Source organism: Notamacropus eugenii, chromosome 1 (genome assembly GCF_028372415.1).
Source record: "Notamacropus eugenii isolate mMacEug1 chromosome 1, mMacEug1.pri_v2, whole genome shotgun sequence".
NCBI classification, from domain to species: Eukaryota; Metazoa; Chordata; class Mammalia; order Diprotodontia; family Macropodidae; genus Notamacropus; species Notamacropus eugenii.
Genome location: NC_092872.1, coordinates 196,920,956 through 196,939,721, shown reverse-complemented (window position 1 = coordinate 196,939,721; position 18,766 = coordinate 196,920,956). Strand labels below are relative to the sequence as shown.

Below are 18,766 nucleotides of genomic sequence, written 5' to 3'. Positions count from 1 at the left end.
AGCCATGTGAGCTTGGTCTTTTCAGTGCTCTAGGAGGGTGCCTGGATTGGTGAGGAGAGTCTCCTCACCTGGGAATTCTCTATAATGATAAAGTCAAAGTCTAGTTACTATTCCCTAAGTGGTTACATAATGTAAAAAGGGGACTGCAAGCATCCCAGTGGGAAAAAGTTTGAAATCTCTCCTTTAGATAACAGCGTTTCATGTGTGAATATAGAGAGTATAGGCTAACATATCACCTCTTCCATTCCCTCACACTTAAACACAATAAGGATCACAGTTTCCAAAAGGTCATATTTCTTTAACACTTAAAAGTTTACCAAGTGCTTTCCCCTTAACAAGGGTAGCTGGGTGGCAAAGTGGATAGAATGCCAAACCTGGAGTCAGGAAGACTCATATTCCTGAGTTCAAATGTGACTTCAGATACTTCTTAGCTGTGTGACCCTGGGCAAGTCACTTAACCCTGTTTACCTCAGTTCTTCATGAGTTCTTCAAATGATCTGGGGAAGGAAAAGGCAAACTACTCCAGTATCTTTGTCAAGAATGGGGTCGCAAATAGTTGACACCACTGAAAAATTAGTAAAATTCCTCTTAACAACCTCATGGCAAATAGCAAGCATAAGTATTATTATTTTTGTTATGTGGGTGAGGAAACAGAGATCAGAAAGATTAAGTGACCTACCCAGGATCACACAGCAAATAAGCACTAGAGTCAGGTATTTGAACCAGCTCCCTCCTGACTCTAAGCCAATGCTCTTTCCAATATGGCAGACTATGCTCTTGGAAATAATCAGTTTTTAAGTCCTAGCTTGGGTCACAGGAGGCATCTGCAGGCTTTTTTAAAAAATTGTCATTTTAATTAAACTCAGCAACTATTTTTCATGATAATTTTTATAGAATTATGAGAACATTTAAAACAGGAAACATAACAAGTATATTTCAATGCTTATAGTATAATTTTACATTCAAGTGAAATGAAGTCATAGGTCTGTACATCCTTTGTGTTGGTATTCATTATCTCATGCATTTAGTAGTTTTCCTATCCATTAAGTTTTGAAAAAAATCATAGAATGATAAAATTGCGGAGATCTTAAAGGTCATCTCACCCATTCCTCTCATTTTACAGATGAGGAAGCTGTGTTCCAGAGAGTTTGTGACTTGCCTGTGGTCACACAACTACCAAATGGAAGAGGCAGGGGCAGCTGGTGGTGCAATGGGTAGAGCACCAGCCCTAGAGTCAGGATGACCTGAGTTCAAATCAGGCTTTGAACACTCATTAGCTATGTGAACCTGGGCAGGTCACACTTAACCCTGAATGCCCTGGTTTTTAACTCCAAGTCTGGTGTGTTAGATTGCCTCAGTAAAACTGGTTGGTAAGGATACTCCCAGTGTGGAATTCTCATTGAGAGAAGCCTCTTTTGAAAGCAGAATAGCTCTTAGCTTCAACAGTTCCATGGATCAAGGAGGGAAAAAGAAAGCAAAAACCATTTGCCAACTGGGAGAAGCCCTTGAATGGGATTACAAAAAGCAGGAAGTAAGGCTAGAATGCAGTTGAAACCAGTTTGGGTAGTTCATGACAACACTGGTGGCTGGACTTTTGACATTTCCTTCCTTCCTCATAGCAAGTGCCACTTATAAGACTGGCATCAGATTTGGGACAGACAAGGAAACGGAGCACTTTGTTCAAATGTAAGCTATTTTTTAAGATAAAAGTTAAGTGCACATATGTGAGAGATGTATCTGGTCTCTTGTGTGTTTTCAGGATAATAATGAGCAATTTTTATCTAGGGGACTCAAGTCCTACTGATAATTCAGTTGTGCTGTGGGGAATAACCTTAGGGACTCAAAGATTGTGCAGGGGAGCATAAGTTCTGGTAAGTCCTATCAAGCTAGAAAGACACAAAGTAGGGTCCAGTAATGGACTATGCACCTGCTCTCTGAAAACCAGGCTATCTTTATCTAGAAAGGCTCATCAAAAGAAGGTTGGCCATCAGGTAATGGAGTTTGGCAACCCTTGAAACAGGCTGCTGAGCTATGAAGAAATTGCAACTCATGTCAATAGAGGAGACACCTGGACCCTTGAAACTAAAAGTTTTGTGGAAGTACTGAAGTAAGAAAGCAATATAATTAAAAGGGCCTGAGGAAAGGTTTTGTGTCATAGTAGAATCAATGCAAATGATTCACTCTCTCTGTGTCTATTTTCTCTTTTCATTTTTTTCAAATTTATTTTCTCTTCCTCCTACCTCTTCCCATTCAAATCAATCAGCATCCTCACCCCATCCCCAAAGGAAAAAAAATTACAAAAAGCCTGTAACAAATATACATAATTTTAAAAAGCAAATTTCCACATCGGTAATGTCTCATTCTTGAATGCATCACCTCACATCAGGAAGTGAGTAGCATGCATCAGGGTTGGTTCGTCTGGAATTATAGGTGACGCCACTGATCAAAGTTTTCAATTTTCAAAAGTTGTTTTTCTTTACTAGGTTGGCATTATTGTAAAAATTCTTCTCCTGGCTCTGTTTACTTCACTCTGCATCATTTCATATAGGCTTTCTCTGAAATTGTCCATTTTGCCAGTTCTTGTGACACAACAATATTCTATTACATATCTGTAATTATATTACAGACATTGAAGATGCGAAGATCATCTACTAAATCCTGGACTGTTGCCGTTCCTCCTGACTTTTGTCCTGCCACTAGACTTCAGTGGCTCTGGAAAAGAGAGTGAAGCTGATGACTTTGTGCAACCTCACTTAAATCCAATTCACAAGCGAGTCAAGACACTACCTATCACACTATGATGTCACTGGTCCTCTTCCAAACTGAAGGATGAAAATAACATCAGTATTCCATTCCATAGTATACCATAATCTGCTTAGGCATTGCCCAATAGATGAGGACCCAGAGCTTCAGTTTTGTATCTTCCGAATGAGAAGGAAGGATTAGATCACCTTGAACATCCCTTCTAGCTCTTATATGCTAGTCCAGAGTCAGAGGCTTCTAAGACTGTGAGTCAGGAGAAATGGATTCTAGTCTAGGTGCAGTCATCCATCACGTTAGATGAGCCCTGAGGTTCCTTCTAGCTCAGATGTTCTGTCCCTATGAGACCTAGTTCTGTAAGTTCTCTAAGCTGCCTCTCCCTCCATGATGCCATAAGACCATATGGCAAATCAGTGACTGAGCCAGGAGGGGATTGCAGGTCCAAAACATGTACCATGACAGTACTGCTTGGCCCACACTATTGGGCCAAGGGAAAATGACCTGTAGAAGATAAGGGTGAGGAACTGAGATTATGTAACTAAGTAAAACTTTTCACAAATGTGGTTTTGAGCAACATCATCTGTAGCCTCAAAAAAAAAGAATCATCCTTGATATAGATGGGTTCCAGAAGAAATACTTTATTTATCTGACATAGATCAGTGCTGACATCCAGTGGTCACAGAAAAACACTAGATTTCTGTGTGAACCTCATGTATTTTTCTCACACTTTTTATACTCAGTGATTTAGATTATACTGATCCCGCTTTGCTAACAAAGCTTTTAAAAAAGATCCTCAGCCAAAAGAAGTACTTACGGGCTCAAATGAACTTGAGGAGTTGGTGGAGAGGCAGGTAGAGACACAGAAAGCTGCTGTTACTAATTATTTGGGTCACTCTTCAAAATATAATTACTATTAACAAATGTCATGTAGCACTTTAAAGTTTGCAAAGTCTTTACACACACAATCTCCTTTAATCTTCACAACAATGCTGTACATTCAATACTGCAGCTATTATTATCCCCATTTTCAATATTGGGAAATTGACTTGCCTATGAGTCACGGAGCTGGCAAAGCAGAATTTGAAGTTAAGTCTCCCCAGACTTCCAACTCCAGCACATGTAGGTTGAGAGTTTGTTTACAATATGTCTCTCACCATTTTGAATACAAACTGGGGAGTGCCTGGAATGAGTGTAACAGTAAGGACCCTAACATATACAAGAGGGCCCACTGTACAGGTTCTTAGATCTGCTTTTCTAAAAGGAAAGGCAACTTTTGAGGTGGTCAACAATCTGCTTTAATTAAGCACATATATCATTCTCTTAGTTCAGAGGGAAAAGTCAACACCCTGAATTTTAGAGAAAATACAGAGAAAAAAAGTCCAACAGACAGGGCTTCCAAGTGTCTGACCATAAGCAATATATACATAGTTACCAGAGAGAGAAGCACAACATCTAGGTTTCAAAGCCAGGGGAGCTCCTTAGAGGCTTCTCAGAGTCTCATCTGGCACACAAACCTTCTTCTAACAACTAAGCCTCAAAGTAAAACCTCACCCTCAGAGTATTTAGACGCTTTTGAGAGCCAGAGCACAGGACCCTCTGACCCAGTGACTCAACAGAAATTAACAAAAGGTACTGAGGCCTATTAATGGGTAAGGAAGATCTTTAACTTTTCCCCTCACACACCATTAACCTTAAATTACCATTATAGTGAGTTCTACTTTCTATCTATAGTGGGAGCTGAGCTAAGGTGAGGACCAGTAGGAAGTCTGTGATTGTGCAGGTCTGAATTCCCTTTCATTCTCCTTTGTTGTCCATATCATCTGTGTTTATTATTTATTGTTTATTATTTACTGTGGGGTTTGAATCCACAATTCTCTGACTCCCCAAAGGGAATTAGAGTCAGGCCTGGTAATGTTATTATGAGCTAATGGCAGAATGCTTGCCTAGTGAATGGATCCAGAGAGGACTTCAAGGCTATTCAGCTTAGGGTGTGGAGATCTTTTTTTTAATTTGGTCTCCTCATGAAGGAGGGCAATTTTATGTGAATTTTTCGGTATCACGGAGGTACCTTGCCCCTAACCATTGCTATTTGGAAGGGATAACTATTATAAGTGCATTGGAGAGGGTCAAAACCAAGGTCAAAAGAAAAAGGTTCTCATTGACTGGAAGGATAAAGAAGAATTTCCCAGTCATGAGGCTCAAAATGAGGCTTTGAATGAAAATGGAAACTGACAATTCACCAAGGACAGTATCCTTTCTTCCAGTCTTTTACCATGGTTGGGACATTACTAGAACATCTGATAGGTCTAAAAACTTTTTTAACTGCTCAGCAATTTATTTCAAATTATCAATCATCACTGATGACCCAGGGATGGCAACTCAGCTCATTACAGCCAGCTCTCAGGAAACCTCCCATTCTCCTCTCAGTAGCTTTTAAAATTACTGAAAACATCTTGAAAGCTTTCAAAGCTAGTGACATTTTGGCAAATCTAATTTACTCAAGCAGTTAGGCCAGTCTCGGTTGTAAGGGCCAACTTTTTGGAGTTTCCTGCTGCTTTCATCTTCAGAATAGAAGGCATTTATGAATCTTAATTAAGCATTTTTTCTCTGGTCAGATTTATACCTGTTGGAAGGAGAGTTCTAGTCTTGAGAACTTGCTCTGGAACAGCCTTGTCTGGTATAACAAGCAAAGACAGCTGCTTTATTCATAGAAGGTGCTTGGAAGAAGAAAATCAATGCTATTTATGTGCCATTTCAAACAGAAGAAAAAGAAAATTAACTGGATCATCCAAAGCCTACTTCCATTCTCCCAAAAGACGGTGGTATGGCTTCAGGCCCTCCTGGAAAGACAAGTCTTCCGGTGTCTTTCTATCCCACTTTAAGTACTGCATACCTTGAGGATAATTAGAGAGTAGTGAAATCTTCCAGCTAGAAGGTGCTTTGGAGTTCATCTAAACCAGGGAGGTTCTTAACCTGAAGTCTGAACTTTTGAAAGCATTCTGACATTTGTATTTCACTATAATTGGTGCAACTTTCTCATTTTTATGGGAAAGAGAACGGAAGGTCAGAAAGGAGAAGTGGTTTTCTCAGACCACATTGCTACATCTGCCTCTGTGACAGAACTGGAGAAAGTCAGAATCAACAAAGTGTTATTTAGGTCGTTAGTTTGGTTTGTTTTTGTTTTTTTTCCTTTTAGGCCTATTTTAACACTGAGTCATTTGTTTAGAAAGTTGCAAAGTAAAAGACACATTTTGTAGAGGGGCAGCTGTTTGGATACATAGCTATGGCACCTCTAATAGTGAATTCATCACATGTCTTAGGTTAGGGTTTGAAGAAGAAAAAAGGAAAAGATTGGGGGGAGGATTCAAGAAAGAATAGAGAAGTGCTCTTTCTTTTGGTGCTAAAATCTTTTTTTTTTTTTTTTGTCTAACACCATTACAAAATAGGTACTCTGGGAACACCTCAACTTGCTCATGACCTCAGATAATTTTTTAAAGACACATGTAGGGGCATGTCAGGTCCCCATATGAAAGTTTCTGTACTTTAGGTATCCCATAACTATTTCTGGGATCCCATTAATAATCAATTTCAATGCATTCCCAGAAGGCAATACTTGTCCAAGTGTTAGAAGGCAATATGGAATTCAGGCAAGAGCATATGGATGGAACACAGGTCACAGGACATTCAAGACAACATATAAATGAGGTTTCAACTTCAAGTCAGATGGAAAGGGTGCAGTGGTATGACAGATAGAAATGTATCTTCTTTAGTGTCAATTCCACTAATTCAAAAAACATATCTGTTGAACCATTTCATGGTACCCAAGGAGTCTGGGGAGAAGAGGGTGGGGGAAGGGTTTGACTCACCTGTCATATACTATCTTCTGTCTCTCTCTCTCCAGCCTGTTTTACAGATTTCAGACATGAAATGTTAGAGTTGGAAAGTAACTTATGTTCCAATTAATTCAACTCTTTTATTTTACAAATAAGTAAACTAAGGCCTAGAAAACGAAAGATGAGGAGAAACGACATACTCATGGGCATACAGCAAGTGAGTGGCCAAATCAGGACTTAACTCAAGGTCTATTGGCTCTTTAGTCTACATGCTACCCACACATGAGGCATGTCTGATGTTTAAAGGACAAACACAGTTATGACATTTTTGATGTTTTATGTAAACATTTGTTTTAAATCTGGTAATTATGAGGGGCACATCATTCTTTGTTGTCTTCCATGGTACTATAATGTCTACTTTCTGAATAAAAGTTATCAGGTTAAAAACCACACTCTGTCACCATAATTCAGTGATTGAGATATAAATGACTAAAAAGTATTTTTCTTAAATCAGCAAATTAAACCCAAATTGTTTCATTTTGTTTTGATTTTTAATGTTTCTCTGTGTGTGAAAGGGATTTTTGTAGAATGTACAGTGAAGTGGAAAGTACTATACTAAGCACCAGCTAGGGAGGCCCTTCCTTCCCTTGCCACTTCCACATAAGAATAGGTCAAGGTGACCTGGCTGCTCACACTACTTGGATGAGCTGGAAGTCATTGACTACAATCCTTCTGGTAAAATGGAGGAACACCAGGCCTTCCCATCTGTTCTGACATGTTGTATCCTAATTAAGGTCCTCTAGACCTTACCTTCTACCCTGACTTTATACCTTTCAGACCTCTGGGTACTCCCACTGGCCCTCCTGCTGCACCTTCAGGACTTCAAGGTCTTTTCTACCATCCTACAGCTGAATTTTCTTATATGTGATATTTTTTTCCAATTAGAGTTTGAGTTCTTGAGAGAAAAAATGGTCTTGCTTTTTGTATCCACAGCCCTTAGCATGGTTCAAGGGTTTCTGGTGCATTAAATACTTAAATATTTTTTCATTCATTTTTTTTTTCATTCACCAGGTTCTAGCTTCACTTCTGCTTCATAGTAACTGTGTGACCCTAGGTAAGTCACTTAGACTCTGGTTCTTAATCTGTAAAACTGAGTTGCTAATTCTTGTCCTTCCTCTCCCAGAGTCATCATAAAGATAAACTGAGATATGTGTGAAAATATTGGAAAGCTGTAAAATGCTTTCTAACCTTAAGATATTCTTCCTATTGAAGACATCTGTGTTTATCCCAGTAAAGCTATTTTAGTGTCTTTCCAAGTTATATCTATGGATGGCAGTGAACTTCAGGTTAATGCTGCAGGTAACCTGTTGACTTAACTCTGTGGTATTGACCTTACAGTATGGACTCTGGAATTACTTCAGCAAGCAATCACCACTAACCAAAAGGTTCATCTAACACTTGTATGCGCAGAGTCTAGCATCAAAGTATATTCTAGCTCTTAAGGACTTTTTGCTCTAGTGTGCCTTTAACAGAGCCACATGCAACTTAAGAGATTCTATCTCCTGTTTTAGGGGGGAAAACCATGAATCAAAGTTATTGCAAAGTAGAACCTAGGTATCCTGGCTCCCACCCTGATTCTCCCTGACATTGAGTTGTCTATGACAAATTCTCCCTCTGCAGATAAAGAGTGAATTCACATTCCCCATAGTAGGCACTTAATAAGTGCCTGATTGATAAATTAATATTGTTTTAAGCACAACTTTGAGCAATTAAGTCATTTTGACTATTATAAATACCCTTATTAATGATAAAGGACATATGAATGAAAATGTTATCTGTATACAGAGAAAGAACTGATAAATAAAAAATGTGTATAGGATGATTTTACATATAGACCTATTTGTGTCTAGTGGTAGTTATCTCTGATAACTTTATTATATATTTAAAAGGAATATATAATAAACTTGCAGTTGGGTGTGCAAGCACCATTTTTTATTCCATTATATTATGTAAATGCTTGCTTTATTTCATAAATTAGAAATAAAATACATAAAATTTTAAAAATAAATAATAAATTAATGAATTGGTGCCTTCAATTTCAAGTTGAAAATCTTTAACTAGAGTTCTAGGGAACTCCTGATTCACTGTTTGCACATCAGAGTTGAAAGGGCCCTCAGAGATAGATAACAGGAATAAAGAGTTAATATTTATTAATCCTTTAAGGTATGCAGAGAGGCGCATATGCATTATCTCATTTGATCTTCACAACAACTCTGGAAATTTGACCCTCTTTCAGTCTCCATTTACAGATGAAGAAATTCAGAGAGACAGAAGGTAAATCACTTGCCCAAGGTCATACAGTTAGAACGTATCTGAGGCAAGCTTCAAACCTTGGTCTTCCTAACCAAGATGCTTTTTCCTGGAGATTATCCAGTCTAATCCACACCCAATAGCAAATCCCCTAGGAAACTGCCCGGAGGAGTGATTATCTAGTTTCCATTTAAAGACCCCTAGAGAGAGGCAACCAATATCTGTAGAGATAGTCCATTCCACTTTCAATAGCTCTAATTGTTAGGAAGGTTTTTATAACCTTCAGCAGGAACCTGTCTCTCTATAATTTCCACTCACTGCTCCTATTTCTGCCCGCTAGAATCAAATAGAACAAGCTTAATCACTTTCATCTCTTTGGATCCCTTCTTTTTTTCAAAGCTCAGGTCAAAACATCTCTGTTTATATGAGGTCTTTATTGATCCTGCCCAGTTGCTATTCATAGCTATTATTTCCTCCACATTACTTTCTATTTTATTTTGTTTGTATTTATCTCCCCTAATACGCTGTACATTCCTTAAAGATTTTATTTTTTTTTTTATTATTTTTTATTATTGTCGGTTTTTTTATTGTCTTCAGATCCCCAGATCTTGACACTGTGCCAAGCACATATAAGGTGTTTAATAAATGCTGATTGATTGTTTATGCATGACAAATATTCACAATGTCCAATCTACCCAATGTCCAGCCTGACTTCAGGGTTTGGGACAGGAGTAGGGCCAACAGTGTGAGATGACTGTGAGTCTTCCAGCATGCCAATGGAGTTACCTTGGTATGCGGTACAAGGGTTCAGGAACAATGGGCTCACAGTGAGTGGGAGAGAGGTCAGAGCTGGGGTTCTTGCTAGTAAAAAGGGGCAACCAAAACAGAAGAAATAAGGGAAGTGCTAGAACTTGTACCAAGGTAATTGTTCAGCCATTTTAGTCATGTCTGACTCTTTGTGACCCCATTTGGGGTTTTCTTGGCAAAGACACTGGAGTGGTTTGCCATTTACTTCTCTGGGTCATTTTATAGATGAGGAAACTGAGGCACACAGGGTTACGTGACTTGCCCAGGGTCATACAGCTACAGGTGTCTGAGGCCAGATTTGAACTCAAGAAGATGAGTCCAGGCCCTACACTATCCACTGTGTCACCTTGCTGCCCACCAAGGTAATAGTAGCTATTAATAATAGCTAGCATTTATAAAGACCTTTTAGATTTGCAAAGCATTTTACAAATATCATCTCATTTGATTCTCACAATAACCCTAAGAGGTAGGCACTATTATTTTTCCTACTTTCAAGATGAAGAAACTGGAGCAAATAGAAGTTGAATGACTTTCCCAGGGTGACACAGTTAATTAATAAGTGTCTGAGGCAGGCTTTGAACTTGTCTTCCTGACTTCAGGTTCAGTGCTTGATCTACCACCTAGCTACCTCATTTAAGGTCTGATGGCAGTAATAAAAGAAGTGAGTCAGGCCAGGCATTCAGAAGTTAGATCAATTTCACCAAATTGTAAGATCACAGGAGCATAGAGATGTAAAGGACAGCTGTGTGACTTTGGTCATGTCAATGAATTTCTCTAAGGCTTAATTTCACCACCTGTACATTGAATGGATTGAACTAAAGGAGCTCTAAGGTCCTTTCCAGCTTTAAATCTATAATTCTATTATCAAAAAGTCCACAAACACCGGTATCTTGAGTAGCGATCCAGTAGTCAACTGTACATAATAGGTTTACAGTTTCATGTAAATCATCTTTTTAAAAATTCTACTTTGTTATGGAAATGCTTGTGTTATTTCATAAATTAAAAATAAAAATTTTTTAAAGTTAGCATTTAGAAAATAATGAAAAATTACAGTCTTGGAACCCAAGAGAAGGTCACTTGTGCTGATGTCTAGAAAGAGCTGAGACTGGGATATTAGCAAGGCCTAACTCTTAGGGGTGACTCCACAGCCAATAAGGCTTATATATGTTGCCTTTCTCCTTCCCAACAGGTGAGTACCAATGTATTTGGTGTAAGAAGGTGCAGTATGACACTATGTAAAGGACAGCAAAGGAGCCAACTTATAAAAACAGTGCCTAGATGAGTCAGTAAATTCTCACCACTTAAGCATGTTATTTGCTTATTTATCATTTGCTAATTCATTTGATTCTTTCTCGTTAAAGACTAAAGGTTTGAAATGAGAATTTTGTCCTTTGTATGTTGATCTGTTTTTATTGATAGTTATCAAGTTTGTAACTTTTGGAAATTATTTTTTTTAATTTCTACTGTTCCTCTCCTCCATAGTGGCTAATGCTGAGGTCCAGAAAAATTCAACTAGCCTCACATCCCTGGCCAGGGAGTACAATGAGCAGTTCAAATGCCACCTAGTCAAAGGTAAATTAAGAGCCTAGTATATGACATAGAATGTCAGAGCTGGAAAGGTCCAGGGTACCTGCAGAAGTCCAGGTCCCTCATTTTAGTGACAAGGAAACTAAGGATGAGAGAAATCATAAGTTAAAGCTGGAAAGTATCTTAGAATTCATCTACTCCATTTCACAAATAAGGACACACAGGTAGATTTACTAATTTAAGAGCCAGGATGTGGGCAGCTAGGTAGCACAGTAGATAGGGAGCCAAGTCTGGAGTCAAATGACCTTAGTTCAAAACCAGTCTTAGACATTTACTAACTGTGTGACCCTGGACAAGTCATTTAACCCCTGTTTGCCTCAGTTCCCTCACCTGTAAAATGAGCTAGAGAAGGAAATGGCAAACCACTCCAGTATCTCTGCCAAGAAAACCCCCAAATGGGATCACAACAAGTCAGATACAACTGAACAACAACAGGATCTGAACCCAGAGATCAGGGCCAGCGTTCTTTTCACCATATCCCAAGGCATTTCAGTTTATAGAGAACTGACTCTGTCCTCCCTGGTTGACTTTTGAGGGTGCTGTCAGATTTGCTGTATACCATCTGTCTACTTCCTTACAAGAGTTCAGTTGCCTAATAACCTCTGAGATTAGCAGGAAGAGAGTGAATGAAGATAGATTGACTTCAAAGATAGACCCTCATGGTGTAGATATGCCATGAGCTGTAAGGTTCTAGCAGCTGGGATTTAGGGAAGATGTGCTGATTCAGGATCACTGGGGCAAAGGGATAAAGGCAGAGTAGAGACAGCTGTGCCAATAGAGCAAAGCTGTGGCTTTCCAGCTCACACCACAGAACAGAGGGAAGCAGAGACACTGTCACATGGAGCAGAAAGCTGTTTTATTAATTACCCTCACAGAGTGAGCTGAGGAACAAAGAGACTCATGTGGTTGAGAATGAAAGTACTTAGGTAGCCCAGTGGAATAATATTCCTCTATATCCAAGGGAAAAAAAAGAAGATAAATAAACAGGAAAATCAACAAGAATTTGTTTTAAGTGCTGTGAAAGGGTCTCTTTTTTCTCATTTAGTAAAACACAACTTTTCTTATTAATACTTGGTCAGCCATCATTGTTTCTAACTTGTAATCAATTTCTAGGTGTGTGGGAAGTCTTAGATTTATTTGGAATCACTTGTCTAAGCCTGCTGCGTTGGAGATCCTATTAACACTCGCTGATTTTCAGCATATTTTATTTATTGCACTTTGTGAAATGAAATAAAATAAAATAAAAAGTGTGGCATCTTTCTCAGAGTGTTACCCTTTCCCTACCACAAGGCCATAGCAAGAAAAGAAGCAGCTTCCAGTGCTTCCAGACCCTGACTTTTACTGCTGAAGTTTCTCTCAAAAAGTAGTGATGGGGGCTTCTGCAAATCAGTGATGTCCTTGACAGGTCAGAATGGCCAGTGCTCCTTGTTAACCATCCATTGCATTTTGATATTATGTCTTGAAAAAGTTCTGGGATAAACTTCAAAAAAGGGCTACAGTCAACCCACTGAATGAAATCATTAGGGAGAAATGATCAAAGTAGAGAACCTTGTTATGGCTGATGAAAATGGAAGAAGATGACAAATATGCAATCAATCAACAAGAATTTATTAAGTTTATTAATTTATTATTAATTTATTCAGTTCCATATAGCAGGAATGGTCATGTACTAGGAGATAAGAAGACCAAAAAAAAAAAGGCAGGGGAAAAAAGAAACAACCCTTATGATCAAGGGACTTAAATTCTATCACAAGGCATTTAGGTAGTATAGTGAATTTGGGATCATTGAAGTTAGAGTTGGGACAATCTGAGTTTGAATGCTGCCTTAGATACTTCCTGGCCAAGTGATCCTGCATACATCAGTTAATCTTTCTCAGCCTTAGTTTCATCATCTGTAAAATGAGAACAATAATAGCACCTACCTCACAGGACTTGTTTAAAATCAAATGGGATAATGCACACACACATATGTAAAGCATTTTATAAACTTTTAAATGCTATGTAAATATTAGATATTATTTATTTTATTATCAATCTGTAAGATTTTTATTAAGTACCTATTATAGGCTAAGTAGTAGAAAAATTATCCTCAGCAGCTTGAATTAGGAAAGGGCAGCTATGGGTAATGGTTCACCAATGGTCATAGAGAGCCTGAAGAACAGGCTCTGGCTATCTTCAGGGGACAGAAGGACATTTGTTAGTGAGTTATAGAAGGAACCCACACTTTTGATAGTAATGTACAGGTTAAGTAGAAGAACAGGCCAGTGTGAGAAATTGGAATGGGAATTTTCTTGGTGAGGGTACCTTTATTCATTGGGAGAACTGTCCCTTTGCCTGAGAACTCAGAAGGAAACCCTTAGATACAAAAATTAATCTCATAATGATCTCCAGGAGAATAGTTATCGATTGAGAGAAATTGAAATGGGGATGGAGTAGAGGGAAGGGTGAATAAGAAATTTGCTAGGTGTCTTTCAGCTGTAACATTTTGTTATGTCAAAATCTATGAAGTGGAGTTTGGTTTCTAATATATTGGGCTACCTTTATTTAGGCCCTGGAAGGGAAATTATGATCTGTTTGGGAAAGGCACTGAGTAACAGAAATATACACAAAGGGAAATGAGCTGAGATTGTAGCAATCTCTCCAGGCCCTCTAAAATAATGATTCATTTCAAAGAAATCAGAGAGCCAAGATACTTCAGTTATACTCATTCATTCACACAAAAAACTATTAAGCATGTACTAGACGTTAGATAAGGTGGAGAGGAAACAAAGACAAAAATTAAAATAATAACTTTAATTGTTAGAGTTTTTCCACATCACAGACAACACAATCACACGTTCCAATTTCACCACGAATAGATTTTATGTGAGAATTAGGAATAAGCCTATTTTGCATAGGCTTGATTCTTTATACTGAATATACTAATAAAATAGCCTGAAATGATCCATTACTGGATTCATGATTCATTGATTTCCCCAACATAGGAAAATATTAAAACACATTAAAAAGGTGGACCTAGGAAAGTTTAAAGGCACCTTTAATAATTCACTCCTTTAGATTTGGCATTTCAGGGTTCCAATCCAGTCTAATCCAATAAACATGCATTAAGCGCCTCATATGTGCCAGGCATTGTGCTAAACCCTGGGGATACAATTAATAACAAGACAGTCCCTTCTCTCAAGGGGTTCATAATCTAAAGGAAGAGACAAGATATGAAAGGAGGCAGGAAAGGGATTATGCCACACCTACCCTCCCTCCCATCTTGTTCCACGTTGTTGAAACTAGGCAGATACAAAATGGATTGAGCTGAATTCATTTCCTGCCCTCTATAAAGAAGACATTTAGAGGAGTCTACTAATCTTTCAACCTTCCAAACAAACTGGAGAGAAGGTGGTGTCAGTCAAGGCCTGCATGAGATGCCCTTCCCAGGCAAAGCTCCTTATCTCTAGCCCCCATCACCATGCAGCTAATTCAAGTCTTAACTGACACAACCTCCTTCAACCTGGTTCCTCTGGACATGTTTTAGAAAGTGAATTTTCTAAAATGTTTTCATTTTTTCTCAAATTACCACTTCTTGTAAAAGCCCTGTGAAAAGGTACTAGCGTTCAATGAGTAGCATAGCGTTGTGCCTCGTACTCCTTCTGGTCTTCCAGCTTACTTTCTTCTTAGTTATCATGCTCTTCTTACATTCTCTCCTTTTACATAGTTTGCATAGGTGACACCATTCCATTCCTCTTCAAGTGAGCAAAAGGATTTCTTGTCATTTGGGGGAAAAATTTTGGCCATGAGATGATGTTTCTCATTCCCATTGAAAGACTATGTAGAAGACATGTGAGCTATAACTAGCCTTGGAGCAAGTAATAATAATCTCCTCCAAGACCACTGAAATAATGGATCTTCCATAACCAATGGGAAAGGTGAAGATAAAATGTTCTTAGACACAACCTTGCCTTATATTGTGCTCACCAATGGACTTCCCCAGGAATCTGTATTTGGTCCATATGTGCAAACTACTGTGTATCAAGAATGAAGCTAATCCAGAGAAATCTATTGCTTGGAAGATAAGTCGTTTTGATGGGATCCATTGGCATCATAGAACTTACCTTTACATCTGAAACAAGAGAACTCTGGAACTATGTTTAGAGACAAATTAACATGACTTAGAGAAGTTGTACTATTACTAGGTACTGACCACTCTAACTCCTGACTCGCAGGATTTTCACTAGCTGTCCTTCATCTCCCTCTTCAACTTCTCACCTCTTGACTTCCTTCAAGTCCCAGCTAAAATACCACCTTCCACAGAAGGCCCTTCTTTATCTCCCTTCATGCTAGTGCCTTCCCTCTGTTCATTATCTCCAGTTTATCTAGGAGATAGCTTGTTTGTGCACAATTGTTTGCATGTACTCTACCTTATTAGACTGTGAGTTCCTTGAGAATGGGGACTGTTGTCTTTCTTTGTAGTCACATGCTTGGCAAACAGTAGGTGTTTAATATTTATTACCTGACTGATTAGGTAGCCTTTCTACTAATTACTACTAATTATAAGGAACTAGATTTAGCATCTACAAACTTAATACTATTTTTATCCATAATCTGCAGCAATACAATGCAGTGTTAAAATTGATTCTGCCCTAACCCTTTCATCACTAGAATTCTTACTCTGGGCACCAACTGGTCTGATTGGCAAGTTCCTCACCTTGTCTACTATTTCAAGAAAGGCCTAGCCATGCTTTCTTCACTTTCCTAGCGTCTTTCTATTAGTTGCCCTGCTGTGACCATATGGTCTACTCCCTTTCTTGCCATCCCGCCCTCTGTCCTTTTACTTCTGGAATCACAATCAAATCATTTCTCCCATTGGAAAATGTATAAGGCAATTAAGTGGTATAATGGATAAAGCTCTGGATCTGGAGTCAGGAAAGCCTGAGCTAAATCCAGTCACAGATCCTCCCTAGCTGTGTGCCTCAATTTCTTCATCTGTAAAGTGAGATAAAAATTGTGTCTACCACCCAAGGTTACTGAGAGGATAAAATGAGACATTGATAAAGTGCCTTATAAACCTTAAAGCACTGTATAAAAGCTTAGTGTTGTTGTTATTAGGTGGTACAGTGGATAAAGTGTTAGACTTGGAGTCATGAAAACCTAAGTACAAATTCACCCTTGAATATTTACTTAGCTATGTGATCCTGGGCAAGTCACTTAGCTTCTGTGTGCCTCAATTTCCTCAGTTGTAAAATGGAAATAATAATAGCACCTAATTCCCAGGGTTGTTGTGAGGATCTAATGTGATAATGTTTATAAAGCACTTGGCACATAGTAGGCACTGTATAAATGTTATTGTTATTACCTACTCTTCTAAGTCTCCACTCCTAAATAGCCCAGTAACTTTATAAATTAGTTAATCCCTACCTGACTACAACTTTCCTGTATTTTCTATATCCTCTTGGAATGTAAGCTCCTTGCAGGCAGGGACTATCTTTGCTTTTGTATTCATTTTCCAAGCACTTAGTTGTTGTATTTGTCCTTCGGTCTTGAAGAGGACCATGATATCAAGATGATGACATGACTTGCAATTGACTTTGATTTGAGTGAGGGAGGGCTGTGCAAGGTCACCAACCTCACTTTCTTCACCTGAGCCATCTGGGTCCAGTGGCCTGATATTCATCAGGATGACTGGAGATGGCCCAGGATGCAATGTGGGACCCTGATCCTCTCAGGCTAAGGTCTTATCACATTCTCACTTTGAGTGAGATACACCTATTCAATGAATAGCCTTCTTTAAGTTACTGAAGGGATGACCCTTTTAATCAAAAAAAAATATCAATATACTTGCATAGAGCAAGTCCTAATAAAAGCATTTAATTCATTCTCTCCTTCATTGCAGAACTATATCTGAAAATCAGGGACATCTACACTACTGATGAATAGATTTATCTGGCAATTCCAATTTTAATGTTTGTAGATCTCCATCTGTTTAGTTGTTCACCATGGTAGAGGATGTGTGGGTTAGAAAGTCTGTGCTTGTTTTGACTTTTAAAGAGAAATAGACAGACTTCAGGGGAAAGGGGAGCTGGCAGGGAAATACTGGGAGCACATGAACTCCCTCCTTCACAAGCAGCACCTATAATGTTGATGACACCATGGAAGGATAATTCAAAATACATTCCAAGGAATATTGGGGATGGTGGGGCAAGGGGGGGAAGATATGAAAATCTAGGATTTGGACATAGAGGAGTCTGATGCATTTTGCTTGGAGCTCAAGACTTTAAACTCAGGGAACCTCTAACGAGGAGATGTTCTGTGGTTCTGTGGCTTCTAATGATGCCAGCAAGAACATGTGACCAACACAGCCTTGTCTCCAGGGACATATGGTTGGGAGGTGGGAGATACATATATATGTGGTTTTTATGTCACACTTTTAAGTTTAATTTGCATTATTAACATTTTCTCCTTCATTTGCTTAGGTCTAGACCATCAACAAAATAAACAGTCAAGTGCTCCAGCACTGCCATCTCCCCCTCCAAACCTAGTATCCCAGAGAAACAAAGGGATGCCCTCTGCTGAGCAGTCCCACATAAAAGGCCTGCTTTTGATGCTAGCTTGCGCATCTCTCTGGAGAATGTTAATAGAAATTCTACACAATCCAGGACTGCTGACTCCTGACTGATCCTCTGCTGAGAGCAAAGGAGACAACAGTCTACTTAAAAAAAAAAAAAAAAAGCAAGCTGAGCAACTTTTCTCTGTCCTTGAACAAATGACCCAGGGAAATGAATACCAGGCCAGTGTTGTGGGATATTCTGAAATGGATACTTTTGGCTTTCTTTTCTTAACTTCTACTTCATCAGACAACTCTATTTACAATGCTGACATCCTTAAGCTCCAGAGAAGCTCAGCAACTGATGGGGCATCTCCAATCAATTTTAGCTTTTAAAGTATATCCACTTGGCACCTGGAAAGGTGTGGAAGGAAGGTTGGCAATGAGACTCCTGGAGTCTGGAATCAGCTATGAAGAGCGGAACATTTCATTACCATTATCATTATCACTGTTATTAGTATAACTAATGATGATGAAAATGTCAATAATAACCTTGATGGAGAAAGTGCATTATTGATTACAAAGCACTTTATACATATTATCTCATTCTTGCTATACTGCTTGGTATAGGGAAAAGAGTACTGAATATTTTGTCAGCAGACTTGGGTTGAATCCAGATTGAGTGACCTTGGGCAAATCACTCTACTACTTATTTACTTATTTAAAAGATGGAAATACAGGAAGAAGGGATGTGAAGATCTAGGGTACAGATGTAGAGGAGTTTTTGACAGACTTTGCTGGGGGAGGGGGTTGTCAAGACTTCAAACTCAGAGAACCCATGAAAGAAGATACTTTTTGGTTCTGTGGTTTCCAGGGATTCCAGCAAGAATATATGACATCTGCTTTGTGTCCAGGGGTATGCTGGTAAATGTTTAAC

General features: G+C 38.7%; 1 long non-coding RNA gene across 3 annotated transcripts in view; it reads left to right on the top strand.

Annotated features, from left to right (window-relative positions):
- Window positions 1-18,766, top strand: part of LOC140513768 (uncharacterized) — a 195,396-nt gene that overhangs the window by 162,602 nt on the left and 14,028 nt on the right. For 2 of the 3 annotated variants that reach the window (XR_011970324.1, XR_011970330.1), the window contains 2 exons: window positions 7,665-7,707; window positions 17,759-18,753. This is a non-coding gene — a long non-coding RNA (uncharacterized lncRNA). The remainder of the gene's footprint in view (window positions 1-7,664; window positions 7,708-17,758; window positions 18,754-18,766) is intronic. The other variant, XR_011970326.1, reaches the window with a different exon arrangement.